This window comes from Gymnoscopelus braueri, assembly GCF_963280865.1.
Source record: "Gymnoscopelus braueri genome assembly, chromosome: 22".
Classification (NCBI taxonomy): Eukaryota; Metazoa; Chordata; class Actinopteri; order Myctophiformes; family Myctophidae; genus Gymnoscopelus; species Gymnoscopelus braueri.
The window spans coordinates 4,608,470-4,622,608 of record NC_137624.1 but is presented as its reverse complement, the minus strand read 5'-3'; positions in this window follow the sequence as shown (position 1 = coordinate 4,622,608).

Here is a 14,139-nt window from a genome sequence, read left to right as displayed (position 1 = left end):
ACCCTGGTAAACTCACCTAAACTCCCTATAAACAAATACTAGAATACTTATATCATTAATACATGTAATTGTTTAAGAGTTGAATGCTAGATATTTAGAATATACATTTATAGAATAATATTGTACCATCATTACAGTATATACAACTAATAACGTCCTCCACCGGTGATGTCATCACTGTGCAATTCTGTACAGCTGCATTTTCAGAACTTCTCATTTTAAGTCATTTCTATTATATTAAAAAGGCAACTGATATAGTTGTCTAGATATGGACTAGTTTATTCAGAACAGAACAGTTTATTCTTTATCATAGAGGTGCAACAATTTGTATCAACTCACTGGTGTCACAAACAGAACATTGATTTGATCAATTGTGAAATGTAACAGTAATTTACAGTGCAGTCAGTAATGTGTGTTCATGTACTGTTTTATTCATGTGTGTTTTAATTTTCACTGTTTTAATAAACTGATTTGGACCAACCCAGTTCCATCACAATTCAACACAGAATACAAAACACTTTATTGATCTATCTGTCTGTGGTATTAAAATGAAACAGATAGCTATTATTCATGTATTATTTATCTGTTAAATTACATAGTCTCCCCTTTAATGAAAATTATAAATTATCCTCTTGAAACCCAGCATGCCTATTCAGGGGGGAACATTTGCCAAAAAATAGCAGATCTACAAGCTCACATCATGTCGTGAAGAGATTTGGTGCACAGAAAAAAATGGTCCAAGTAGAATTGTAACTCTGGCCTGTTTTACTAGAATAGAAGGTTAAAGTGGTTAAGTAATGTCTACAGTGCATGTTGGGTAGAATTACAAGTCAGACAAACCAAAGCAAACACATAAACTATTACATGTAAACACACCATCATGTAGCTGTACCAACACACCACATAACTAATACATTGTGAAAATGAGGATCTCACTAGATAACTATTTCACACATCCAAGGTCTATTTACAGTACATGATCTGTCGTTCCATCCTCCATCATACAACTCAACACAGTCTTTTCCTCCATTACCAAAGTTATTAGGCTCAATATGGTGCCAGTACCTGTAGGAACATTTCATTCATTACAATACCTTCACAAGAATGTTTTATTTCTTTGAACGTTTAGTTTTTTTAAATCATGACTTCAAATAATATTATAGGTAGTACTATTACATTATTTAACTGGATAATGAAATAAACAACAGATACAGTATAATGGCCCGGATTCATAAAGGGATTTACGACCATATTTTGTACGTACCGGCATTCAGGACAAAGCCTACACCTGCAGTCGGATTCATAAAAGTTTTTTGTTCTGTGTTTTGTGCGTCAGGTGCGCACGTTCTCAGGTCAGCCCTGAGGCTGTCTTACCAGGGCTGAAATGTGCGTATGTCTTTAGAATGCTTTATTCTTCATGCCAAAATCAATTACAACAGTGGCAATTGCAAACCTCAAATAAAATATATATGTGCCCAACATTTGTCAACACATAATATATATAAAATTAAAAATAAATGTCAAATGATGTATTGCTTGTAGCCTATGCATAATATAGACATGATGTAGATTCCACCACTTTTTATTTATTTTCTAGGCTATGAGTCGCATTTAGAGCTGAATTATAGGTCCCTCAGTGTGTTTGCCAGCGGGCCATCTCAGCCAAAGTGTCACGTAATAATGAAAATAGGCTATATGATGCCTTAATGAAACTGCGGAGGGACTGACTTGCATCAGTGTCCGTGCCGCGGTATTAATTTGTAAAGCCTACTGTAGGCTACTGTATATTGATCACATGAACGCCACACACAACAGCCTAATAAATATTACCATCTGATGAGGAAACTAAAGTGGATGAAAGCTGTGTCCAGAAGATCCATTCCCCATTCCGACGTAGGACAGTGATATCCAAAATTATCTAATTTAATCAATAAGCTCTGGTCCATAATCGGATAGAAGCGTTCCACTTGTATGCCCTGGATTTATTTTCAACATCATCTTTTTACCTCGGTAAAGGTGCGCTATGTTCATTAGAAAAGGCTCGCTTATATAATATCCTTTCCACGTTTTATTAGCCTTTTATTTGGTAATGGGGTTAAACCTTGTAAACTTCTTTATTCTCATTACACATGAAAGCATTTATTACGTGATCCGCTTCCAGACAGAACAGTACGTTGTCAAGGCGATGCGACACCGCATCTGTTATCTTTGGACGAGGCGGAGTTGAACTTCAAACTTTCATCAGCGTTGCCAGATGTTGTGAGAGAAATAAGCAACCAGGTCTAGGAAAACAAGCCCAAAAGAAGCAACTGGCACTTAGGCCATTATAAGCACTTTAATTAAACCGTTGTGAGCTTGTAGATCTGCTATTTAAAAAAAAATTATTGTAATAAAATGTGGAATATTTGGAATATTTGTTAAACATTCTAACAACACAAATCTGCCTCCAGCTGGCACAAAACATTTTCAGATGGGGCTTATAGGGATACATTAGCATACATATTAACTTGGGGGTCCATGACATAAAAATATTTGACAACCACCGGTTAAAACAATTGAACAATTGTGAAGCAAGCCCAAATAACCAACTACACTTTAGAAACAAGCCCAAAAAACCGCACCCCACAGCTACCAATATTTACAAGCAACTTTACAGAAAAATAAGCCCAAATTCGCTTATAATAAGCGGACATGGCAACGCTTTTTAGCACGGTTCAGCACGGTGACGTTGAAGTTGGATGCTGTTGGATGCAGCCTTCCAGAGTAATCATCACACCTGGTCATACGCACTGGTAGTACGCACGTCTCTGTGATATAGGAACCCCTTTGGGAATTGCACGTCCGTTTGTGACTACCAAAATAAGACCTCCTTTACGAACTTTATTTACCCCATATTTACGACCCTCGTTATGAATCTTTTTTATAGCGTTTCTACCATTTAGAATTTTTTTTTGATGAAATATGTGAATGTATAGTTGATGAAATGAAGAGTAGAAGAATGAAGGAAGGGTCTTACGTTGGTGTGGTAAGTGGAGTTCCATCTACCCACTTCCAGACTCTTCTGTCTCTCTGTCAGTCAATCCCATCCACACACCCTGGTTTCTGACAATGACTCTGACAACCAAGTCCTGGACAGAAAAGCAGCTGGTTACTGAAGTACAATCTGTACAATAAGTAGGTAGGTAGGTACTTTATTCATCCCCGAGGGGAAATAGATGTGTGTCTCTCAACAAAATGGAATAGGTTATTGCACTAACGGACACAAACACACACGCGCACATGCACGTACGCACACGCACGCACGCACGCACGCACGCACGCACACACACACGCACACACACACACACACACACACACACACACACACACACACACACACACACACACACACACACAGGGGTTTACAGGTGTGAATCAGCTGGGAAATTTGTTTTGTGCGAGCAGAATGAGTTGTGCTATTGTTCTAGCTGTAGTATACAACCCTCGTAGACGTATTTATGATTCTGACGTTTTCAATCTACGAGAGTTGTAGGGTGCACTTCCTATAGTGCTTTGGACTTTCTGCACTATGCCCCGTAGACACTCCAAACATTGTACAAAATGAAAATAAAGGTGCTTACCGCCGAGCCCCAAATGTTAACTACTTCTACGGGGTATTAGTTTAATGTAATAATCCATATATTTAAACAAAGAAGTGTTTTAATGCCGTCTGTGGCCGAACGCCATTTTTTCACCCTCGTTTACTTCCTGTTTACATTTAGTGTAATTCCGGTTTTCACCGGATGCGCCCCCTCACTTCCCGTCACTAACGCCCATTGGGAACTTCCGACAGAATCGGCCACAGACGGCATTAAAACACTTCTTTATTGAAAGATATGGATTATTACATTACACTACTACCCCGTAGAAGTAGTTAACATTTGGGGCTCGGCGGTAAGCACCTTTATTTTCATTTTGTACAATGTTTGGAGTGTCTACGGGGCATAGTGCAGAAAGTCCAAAGCACTATAGGAAGTGCACCCTACAACTCTCGTAGATTGAAAACGTCAGAATCATAAATACGTCTACGAGGGTTGTATACTACAGCTACTATTGTTCATGCGTGTGTTCTCGCTCATGCACGTTGTCTTTGCACACCTGCCATTGTTCTTTTACAACCTTGTATCATGTTTTACAGTTTTCACTTCAAGAATTTTGATTCTTGTGAAGAATGCTGACTATGAAGCATTACTTTTATTATCAAATTACAGATATGATTAGACATTAGCAGACACAAATCATTAGCCCCATAGCTTAATTGCTTATAAGTCATATGTTAAAGAGGTGGTGCCATGGTTTTGCACTTTTTCAGTTTTTCATGTGTCTATGAGGTTGACAGAACTTCATTAAGCCCCCTGGTGGTGTTTTTATGGTGTTTTATGTCTTCTCTGACTATTTTGAGTTTCTTCCTGGAGGCTGAAACCTTGAGGGTCAAATGTGCCAATAGAAAAACAGCACTTTAATGACTAAATTATACCCTCCTAGTGCAGCGGATAAAAGCAATATTTTGGGAGAATCGTTCACTTGGTGATACAAGCGTGAAACTTGGTACAGATCATCTTTAGAGGTCATGTATCGATTTTTTTAATCGAGCCACTTGAAAATCAAAGATGGCGACCATTTTTCAAGATGGCCGACATCTTAGTGGGCAGTTAAGTGATATGATGGTTTATTTGGTGATACAAGCATGAAAATCGGCATGAGCAGTCTCTGTGGGTCACTTGACAATAGGCCACCCACAGCTACTTGAAATTTCAAGATGGCGGCCATTTTTCAAGATGGCCAACACTTTAGTGGAGAAATTAAGTTATATAATGGTTTATTTGGTGATACAAGCATGAACATTGGCATGAGCAGTCTCTGTGGGTCACTTGACAATAGGCCACCCACAGCTACTTGAAATTTCAAGATGGCGGCCATTTTTCAAGATGGCCAACACTTTAGTGGAGCAATTAAGTTATATAATGGTTTATTTGGTGATACAAGCATTACATTTGGCATGAGCAGTCTCTAAGGGTTGCTTGACAAGAAAACACTCCCAGCCACTTTACATTTCTATTTTCAAGATGGCCGCCCCCTGGATCCTCAAAAGATACATTTTCTCATAGAAATGTATGTTTTTTTTTCATTAAGGACGATTATACGATTATTATTATTATGCTAAAGAACAACTTTTAACACATCACAATATAGTTGTGTTGATTTGTTGATCATAGATAGATTAGATAAGAGTGAATATCTGCACTACCAGGGCACACTGGTGATATATCACTGCTGTTAAACTCAGAGTGGGGTTCAATGTCAGCTAATTGAAAGTTGGTATCCCAAATGCTGTCTAATTTACCCCAAAACAGTTAGATAGCCGCACCTGAATTGACAGGTTGTGCCAGCACGGGAGAGCCGAGCCAAGGTTAATGGGGTTTTAGTTAACCGGATGGTGTACAGATCGCTCAGGATTTAAATGGCATTGGATGAACGATCGAACTAAGTGTAGGGTTAAGGCACGAACTTAGTTGTATCCCATACATCAAAGTGCTTGGTAAAAGGTGGTAAAAGGATAAACCCTCGGCCTCTGCCTATGCTGCAGACATGGCAGAAGCCATCATAACAGTTGTGAAAACTAACTGGGACAGATGTTTAATTTGTCAGCAGGTCACCAAGGAAAAACTCATTCAGCCGAGTTTATTCAACAGAGAGCACGATCGTACTGGTTATGATACCATTGCAAGAAATGTTCCATTATTTCATAAGATCAATGCTCTGCCTATCTTACTTAGTCCAACCCGACTAGATGAAGGTGATGGCATAGAAAGCACATCGACAAGAAACAGAGCAAAATATAATTCAAGCTGTAAACTTAGGTTCAACAACACAGAGCTGAAAGGGCCCAAAAGAGAGCATCTACATCTGCTGAAGACACTGAAGATACCAAAGATATCCATGTCAAGAGGCCAAGAAGATCTAATGTATGACCGGTCCAGCGATGTCACAACTGTGAACGAGGCCAGGCTTGATCTCTTTGCCAGAAAGCAAAGACAATATGACTTGATCCCACCAACTCAAGCAGCACTCAAAGAGCATGCCAAACATGCTTCTTATGAGGCTGGATACGTGTGGGGACAGGCATTGAAGCGACATCCACAAATGCCGAGCCCATCTGACTGGGGATGGGTGGAACAGGACGAGAAGTGGAAAGTCTTCTGGACTCCACTTCCACCTATTGCGGAGAGTTGTTGGGAGTTGACCAAATGTGGGTGCTCCAAGGCATGTACTGGAAGGTGTAACTGCTTCAGATATGGACTCAGTTTCACATGCCTATGTAGTTGCCCCTGCTAGAACCTATTTGCATGTTTATTTTGCCAGAGTTATTCCCTGTTGTCCTCTGTGTTTTCAAGTGGAGGCCTATGGCTCGGCTTCCCCTCGTCACATCGACGCATCATGTTTTACTTTTTATCTAGTCTATTACTGTGTAATTTTCAGTTGTTACTTTGTAACATTGCTTCCACTGCCTTCCACTGCCATATCTAACAGTGAAGCACATTTTCAGTTTAGTTCCTTAGTATCGTTTGTCATGGTTCCGTGGCTATTGCCATTCAGTATTAGCCATTACTCATAATTTTGGAGCACTGTCCGTTCAGCACCACAACTGTGCTTATCAGCACCACAACTGTGCTAATTTATTCATCTTATTTTTTGTATCCCCACCCCTTAGTATTTATTTGACACATGTAATGTTTAAAAAAAACAATATATATATATATATATATATATATATATATATATATATATATATATATATATATATATCCTCCCTTGTGACTGTTACCTTGTCGTGGTAAGGGAGCTTGTTTAGGCCTACCTCAGTGAACCCTGAGAGCTATGCCGGTGGGAGGCAACTCCTGACAGGTCTTACCAAACTGGACAGGTCGTGGGCGAGGAGTCAGACAAAACACAGTCAAACAACCTCTCTTGACAGAGCTTTTTGAGGAACCCAATACATTTCTATGAGAAAAGGTATCATTTAAAGATTGACATCTTGAAATTTCAAGTGGCTGTGGGCGGTTTCTTGTCAAATGACCTTTTGAGACGGCTCATGGCAATTTTCATGCTTGTATCACCAACTAAATGATTTCTTAAGCTTAACTAGTCCACTAAGGTGGTGGCCATCTTGAAAAATGGCCGCCATCTTGACATTTCAAGTAGCTGTGGGTGGCTTATTGTCAAGTGACCCACAGAGACTGCTCATGCCAATTTTCATGCTTGTATCACCAAATGAACCATTATATAACTTAAATGCTCCACTAAAGTGTTGGCCATCTTGAAAAATGGCCGCCATCTTGAAATTTCAAGTAGCTGTGGGTGGCCTATTGTCAAGTGACCCACAGAGACTGCTCATGCCAATTTTCATGCTTGTATCACCAAATAAACCATCATATCACTTAACTGCCCACTAAGGTATCGGCCATCTTGAAAAATGGCCGCCATCTTGGATTTTTGAGTGGCTCGATTAAAAAAGTCAAAGAGTTGACCTAAAGGAATGTTCATGCCAATTTTCACGCTTGTATCACAAAGTGAACGATTGTTCCTACTATCCGCTCTACTATCCCCCTCATTATCACAAGTAAGACGCGCGAACGCGGGAAGCGAACGCAGCTAAATTAGTCATTTGGAATCCCATGTTACAGCATAGCTAGCTAGCAAGAATAAATCTAAAACTGTTACAGCATAGCTAGCTAGCAAGAAGAAATGTGAAACTGTCCTCAAACAAAGGCGTTTTCAACTTGCCATCCGGCCTGAAATATGCACAAATGACATGGAATTCTTAGATATCCCAATAGATGAACTTGTGTAGATGCTTTTAGATGTGTTATTTTTGACTGTAGCTGCTATATTTCTCTCAGGGGAGTGTAATTAGTCACCCAGGGGCAGGTGGATTTCAGCGCACTCTGAGATCTGTCAGCAGCCAATGAGAGCGTGAGTCACATGGGGGCGCGGCTGCACACAGGCAGTGCACACAATACTGCACACAGACAGACACACAACCCGAGCACGGTTTCATAGTAAGCTCCACTTCCGCTGCGTTCGCAATAACACAACAGGTGTGGCATGAGGAGGAGAAGGGACTAGGACAGGTGGATGGTGCTAAGGTGGTGCTAAGGTGAGAACCAGCTATACTTAATGAACTGGAGGCGTGTCCACATAAAAACATAATTTTAACACTTTCTGTACACTTTTTTGAAAAAAATCTTCCTAGTATAACCATAATACCTGATGATTATGTTTTAGGGGGGGGGGGGATCACTGAAAATCACGGCACCCCGTCTTTAAGGCTTTCAGAACATATGAAAAATCACTATCTGCCTAAGTCATCTCTTTGACTTAGGCAAAATGTGTTTTTTCATCATTTCCTAAGTTATACTGTATGTTGTCTGCCTTTATTTATATCTGTCTAACTTTCCTAACACTGCTGATTCACCCTGCATTATTGATTATGTCCTCAGCCTATCAGAATGCTTGTTACATTCCGAAATAACTATCTGCCTACAGTAAGTCATCTTTGACTTATAGGCAAATATATGATTTTGGAAGCGAAATGTAGAAATAACTAATCATATTGTAAATGTAGTGTACTGCACATTGCACCTAATTGTGAAGATAAAGAGTAGGCTATATCTCAGCATGTACAGTGCACAGGTGCAGCTCTCAGTCATTTAAACTGCATTAGGTTCATGGTGGTAACACTTGCTATGCATATGTCTATAATGCTTTATCAGCATACTTATGATGTATTATAATCTGCTCATAACACTGTGTAATCATAGTTATAAGAACTCATAAATACGCATAATGCTTTATAACAATAACGACACATGACACATTATGCATTCTATAATGACTTATAAGGTCAAGCATGCAATGTAATCGGCTTATAACACTGTACAATTAGATAAGCAATCATAATTATGCAATCATAATTCATAAATGTAATGACTGTATGAATGTTGTAATACATTATAATGTCACTATAAGTTGTCATTGGGTGCTTTAATTAAAATAACATAAATTGCCTTACATTTATGAAAGAACAACACAAAAAGTGTCTGCTTACGCCTTCAGGAATGTAATGATTGAATAAAACAATGATTATACTACATTATAAGATTATTATAATGTATTACAACTATGATAGGATCACTATGATCCTTGCACAAAAGCTCTCCAGCTCTCATGAAGTATTATAATACTTGACCTTAAAAGTCACTGTACAGAATGCTTTAAAATGTGTCATGATTACTTTGTTATGAAGCATTATGAGTATTTATGAGTTAAAAGCACAATATAATGCATTCTAAGTATGCTTATAATGCATTATAGACATGGGATGCATATAGGAAGAGTTACCATAATTTTGCCATAGGGACACAGACTGAGGTGAAATGAACTGCGTAGCTCTGAGACCAACCTTTACTCACTCTGGGATAGACAGGTTGACGAATGCACATTTCGGAGATTGGGGGAGTGAATAATAATAATAATAATAATAATAATAATAATAATAATAATAATAATAATAATAATAATAACTTGAATTTATATAGCGCCTTTCAGAAACCCAAGGACGCCTTACAGTAAACAAAATAAACAAATTAATTGCCAAAAGCCTGAGTAAATAAGTGTCTCTTCAGTCTCTTCAGTGAAGTTACAATAACTGCTGTCTATTATTTTCTATTGGCTACCTACAACAAAGCTGCATTCTACTGCAGCAGTAGAGGCAGACACCAAACGAGAGAATGACCTGGGATCATATACCGATTCATGCTGTTCTTCTCACAGGCCGGATTGGACACCTTCACGAGCTGAATGTGGCTCACGGGCCACCATGTTGACAGCCCTGGTCTAGGACCCTGGATCCAGACCATGGATGCAGCATACTTGGTGAAAAAATGCAAAGGCCCCCTTCTCCATGCCCTATACTCGAAGGCAGCATTCAAGAGAATTGCCCCTTTCTTACTCTCCTGAACTCAAATGCAGCATTTTATGTTGAAATAATTGCCCTCTGTAGAAATCCATGCCGGCCCTTACCGCATTTCCAGTAAAGCTTGATTATACTTAATTGAGCGCAGTGTCACGCACAAAATTACGAGCAGAATTATGAGCCGAAAATAGCCGATCCACAAGCTCACAACGCGTCGCACTGCAATGCGTTGTGAGCTTGTAGATTGGCTATTTCCGGTACGCGATACTGCACGAACAAAGTATATGCCCAATCGAAACCTAACCTGGCTGGGCGCAAGCACATGTCCATCAAACGAGGAGAGCACACAGACAAGTGATCCGTCTGAATTTGAGACAGATAGGTACGTATGTGTGGACAAAAAAACAAAGCATTATACTGTTCATTTCCTCACGCTCTCTCTCCCGCTCCCTTTCTCTCTCTCTCTCTCTCTCTCTCTCTCTCTCTCTCTCTCTCCGTCAGTCTAGTGCTGACTGACAGACTTCTAGGCAAGCAAATGCTTAAAATGCTTAATAACTGCAACTGCTAATTTGACTTTCATAACCAGTAATTCAAGGCTACTGGATTGTTAGGGCAGGCTGGGAGTTGTTGTGGCTCTTTTTTTGCAAAAATAGTTTTTGTCAATGTCTTTCATGATCAGGACAACAAGGTTGTGTCCCACGGAGTAATATGCTGAATTGCTCATATAGATCATCAGTGACAGTAACTTTTGTATGAATATTGTTCATGTTTGTGGAGTAATTTTTTCAGTATAATCCTATATTCTTAAGGTGATTACACACCGGCGAATATGCGAATATACGCAAAATTCGGACTCGTTCTGAATAATTAAAAGACGCTTTTTTCGCTCCGCGAAACTGGTGTGGAAGCTTGCATTGACTTTATAAGGTTTAAAAAAAAAACGTAATATTCGCATGAAAAAAATCGCCCCGGTGTGTAAGGACCTGTTAATTTAAAATGAGATATCTAAAATTTAGGACTATTCTACACACATACACACACACACACACACACACACACACACACACACACACACAGGGGCAGCCGCGGGGGGAAGAGGAGAGGAGACAGCACATTCTTTCAGAGTATCTCGCACAGTTTTGAGGCTAAACACATCGGCTGTTATCATCTCGATCTCGGGAGTATGTTTTGCTCCCTGTCCGTCTGTCCATCCGTGTGGCCGTGTGTCTGTGAACAGCTAATCTCCTACACTGTTGGCCCGGCCGCTGCGAAACTGAGCACAGTCTGCACACACACCCTGGATGCCAAAGCCGAACCTCTGCCCCAATTTTTTTACATGGGCTAGTTATAGCGCTATACCAGGAGGCCGCTTTTGAAGGCATTTTCCATCCTGATTGGCAAAATATGGCTTCCAAAGTTTGCAGGAGTGTTCCGTTTTGAACAAAATGCCTCAAAGAGACAGCACAATACTTTGCCAGCCTTTTTGCCTCCTTTTTGTATCCCAAGTTGTTGAAACCCTCTAACAACCAGTCTGTGGGTATGTCCTGGGCTGCCAAATATAAAATAAATTTAAGTCTGCACTCTGCACCTATAACCTATCTCTGAGATGGCATGTAGGAGTGGTTGGTATTTAATGACCTTGGTCAAACTGCATGTGTTCTACAAAGTTACAAAATAGGAAGATGAAGAACAATGCTTTGAAAGAATAGTGAAGTACTATTTCTCTCGGCCAGGCAAACTTCCCATTTGGTAAATGCAAAGCAGCCATCCTTTAAATGGCACAATTTTAGCAGAGATATGAACTTTACTCTGGCACTCTGCGCGTGTGTGTGTGTGTGCGTGCGCGTGCGTGCGTGCGTGCGTGCGTGCGTGCGTCAGAGATGTCCACGAGTCTCTGAGCTCGAGTCCGAGTCAAGTCTCAAGTCTTTGAGGCTCGAGTCGAGTCAAGTCTCAAGTCTTTGAGGGTTGAGTCGAGTCGAGTCCGAGTCAAGTCTCGGGTCTTTGAGGCTCGAGTCGAGTCGAGTCTCAAGTCTTTGAGGCTCGAGTCGAGTCGAGTCTCAAGTCTTTGAGGGTTGAGTCGAGTCGAGTCCGAGTCAAGTCTTTGAGGGTCGAGTCCGAGTCAAGTCTCGAGTCTTTTTAAAGTCTTTTAAAAAAAAAAAAAAAAGGGGGGGGGGCATAGATGTAAAAGTATAGACAGGTCATAATAAATCACATTAGATTCACAGATTAGAGATTTTATGTATTTTCCCCAAAATTTATTTTCATTCAAATGAAATGTGATTGAACTTGCACTAATAATGACTTTAGTTGATTTTTCACTCTTTAAAATATAGTATTTCTTAATTATTAATAATTACAGCTTGTAGATTGGCTATTTTCATGATTTTTAATTGTTTTTAAATAATAATAAAAAAGGAACATACAAGATTTCCACCCGACAGCGATAATATATAGCCAATATGGTTCTGTATCAGTATATGAGTCAGTTTTTGCAGATTTCATTCTAATTGGCTACTATGCCTGCATATGAATTTCATGGGCCTGGGTAGGTCACCCTGGCTTGGCGGAGATATGCCCTGTTGCGCACACTCTACTCCGCACAGCAGTCCAACAGCAGAGCAGGTGAAAGCAATTCACTTAAACGAGGGCTGTGTTGCGCACCAAAAAACTGTCTAAATGTGGATCCCCAGTTCAAATATGATTCTTTTGGGGCCTGAAAAGGTTTGAGAACCACAGCTTTTATGCAGTGAACATTACATGAGCGTAGCGTTTACCGTGGTGAAGTGTTGAATATTCACCCAGCTGGGTTTAAGGAAATGAAAATCCGATGTTTCCTAAACGTGCTGTCACAGATGATCCGACCATCTTATAAAAAATGTAAGCATATGCCAAGATAACTGAGGTTATATAGCTGATTCTGAGCTAAACATATTTGTTTAATTTCGAAGTTTTTATATTTAAACTTTATGATGAAAGGCCGCGGCGGCCACACACATAGCAGCTGTTGCGCTCGCCTCTCCATGTTTACGTTAATGAGCAGCATGAAACAGCTTGACTGAAGCCGGCTCCGCGCAGCGCGCACTGGAGCGGAGGTTTCTTTGCGGGGGGGGGGGGGGGACAGGGGAGTGGAAGTTTTTTGGGCATTTCATTCATTTATTTGTCCAAAAAATAAACATAAAATAAAGATTGTCCACGAGTCTTTGAGGCTCGAGTCGAGTCAAGTCTCAAGTCTTTGAGGCTCGAGTCGAGTCAAGTCTCAAGTCTTTGAGGGGCGAGTCAGAGTCGAGTCGAGAGTCTCGTTTTTGGCCACTCGAGTGCGACTCGAGTCCGAGTCCCTAAGGGCTCGTACACATTGCAGGAGATTTGGTCCGATATTGCTGTCGCCGACATTTTTTGGCGCTCGCCGACAAAACCTCCCGATCTGACGCAGATCGGCATTTGATCTGCGAGATAATGCTCGCTCTGTGTGAAAGGTTCCGCGAGACGATGCGGCCGCGATTATCCGCTCTGCGACGGCTTTCCGACCGTTTTCAGATAACTACCATGTTAGATATTCAGCTCTGTCCCAGACAGGACAGCAGACAATATCGTACAGTATGAAAGGAGCTGCGACCACCTTGTAAAGAGATGAATGCTACAGCCAATGAGAGCACATTACAGCCACCGTGGCTATGGAACCTGACCACAACAAACAGATCCCCCTCAATGCCCTCATAGTTACCGTCCAGACAGTCCTGTATTAAGTTAAACATTATTATAAAACAGAATGAGAGTGAGTGAGCATGCTCGAAGGGGGCTGTTTATTTGAGACTATTGCACAGAGATAGAGAGAGAGAGAAAGACACAGAGAGCGAGCGATGTGTGTGTGTGTGTGTGTGTGTGTGTGTGTGTGTCATTGTTGCCAGATTTTGCGAGAGAAATAAGCAACCAGGTTTGTGAAAACAAGCCCAACAACTATGAGCACTTTAAGCCTATATACAAATACATTGGATACTTGAAAATAGACGATCTACAAGCTCACGTTGTAGATAGGCTATTTTTAAAGAAGAAATTGGGGGGGGGGGGATTTGTGGAATATTTTCCAAATCCACACAGATCTTGTATGGGGGTCTATGGCACAATAT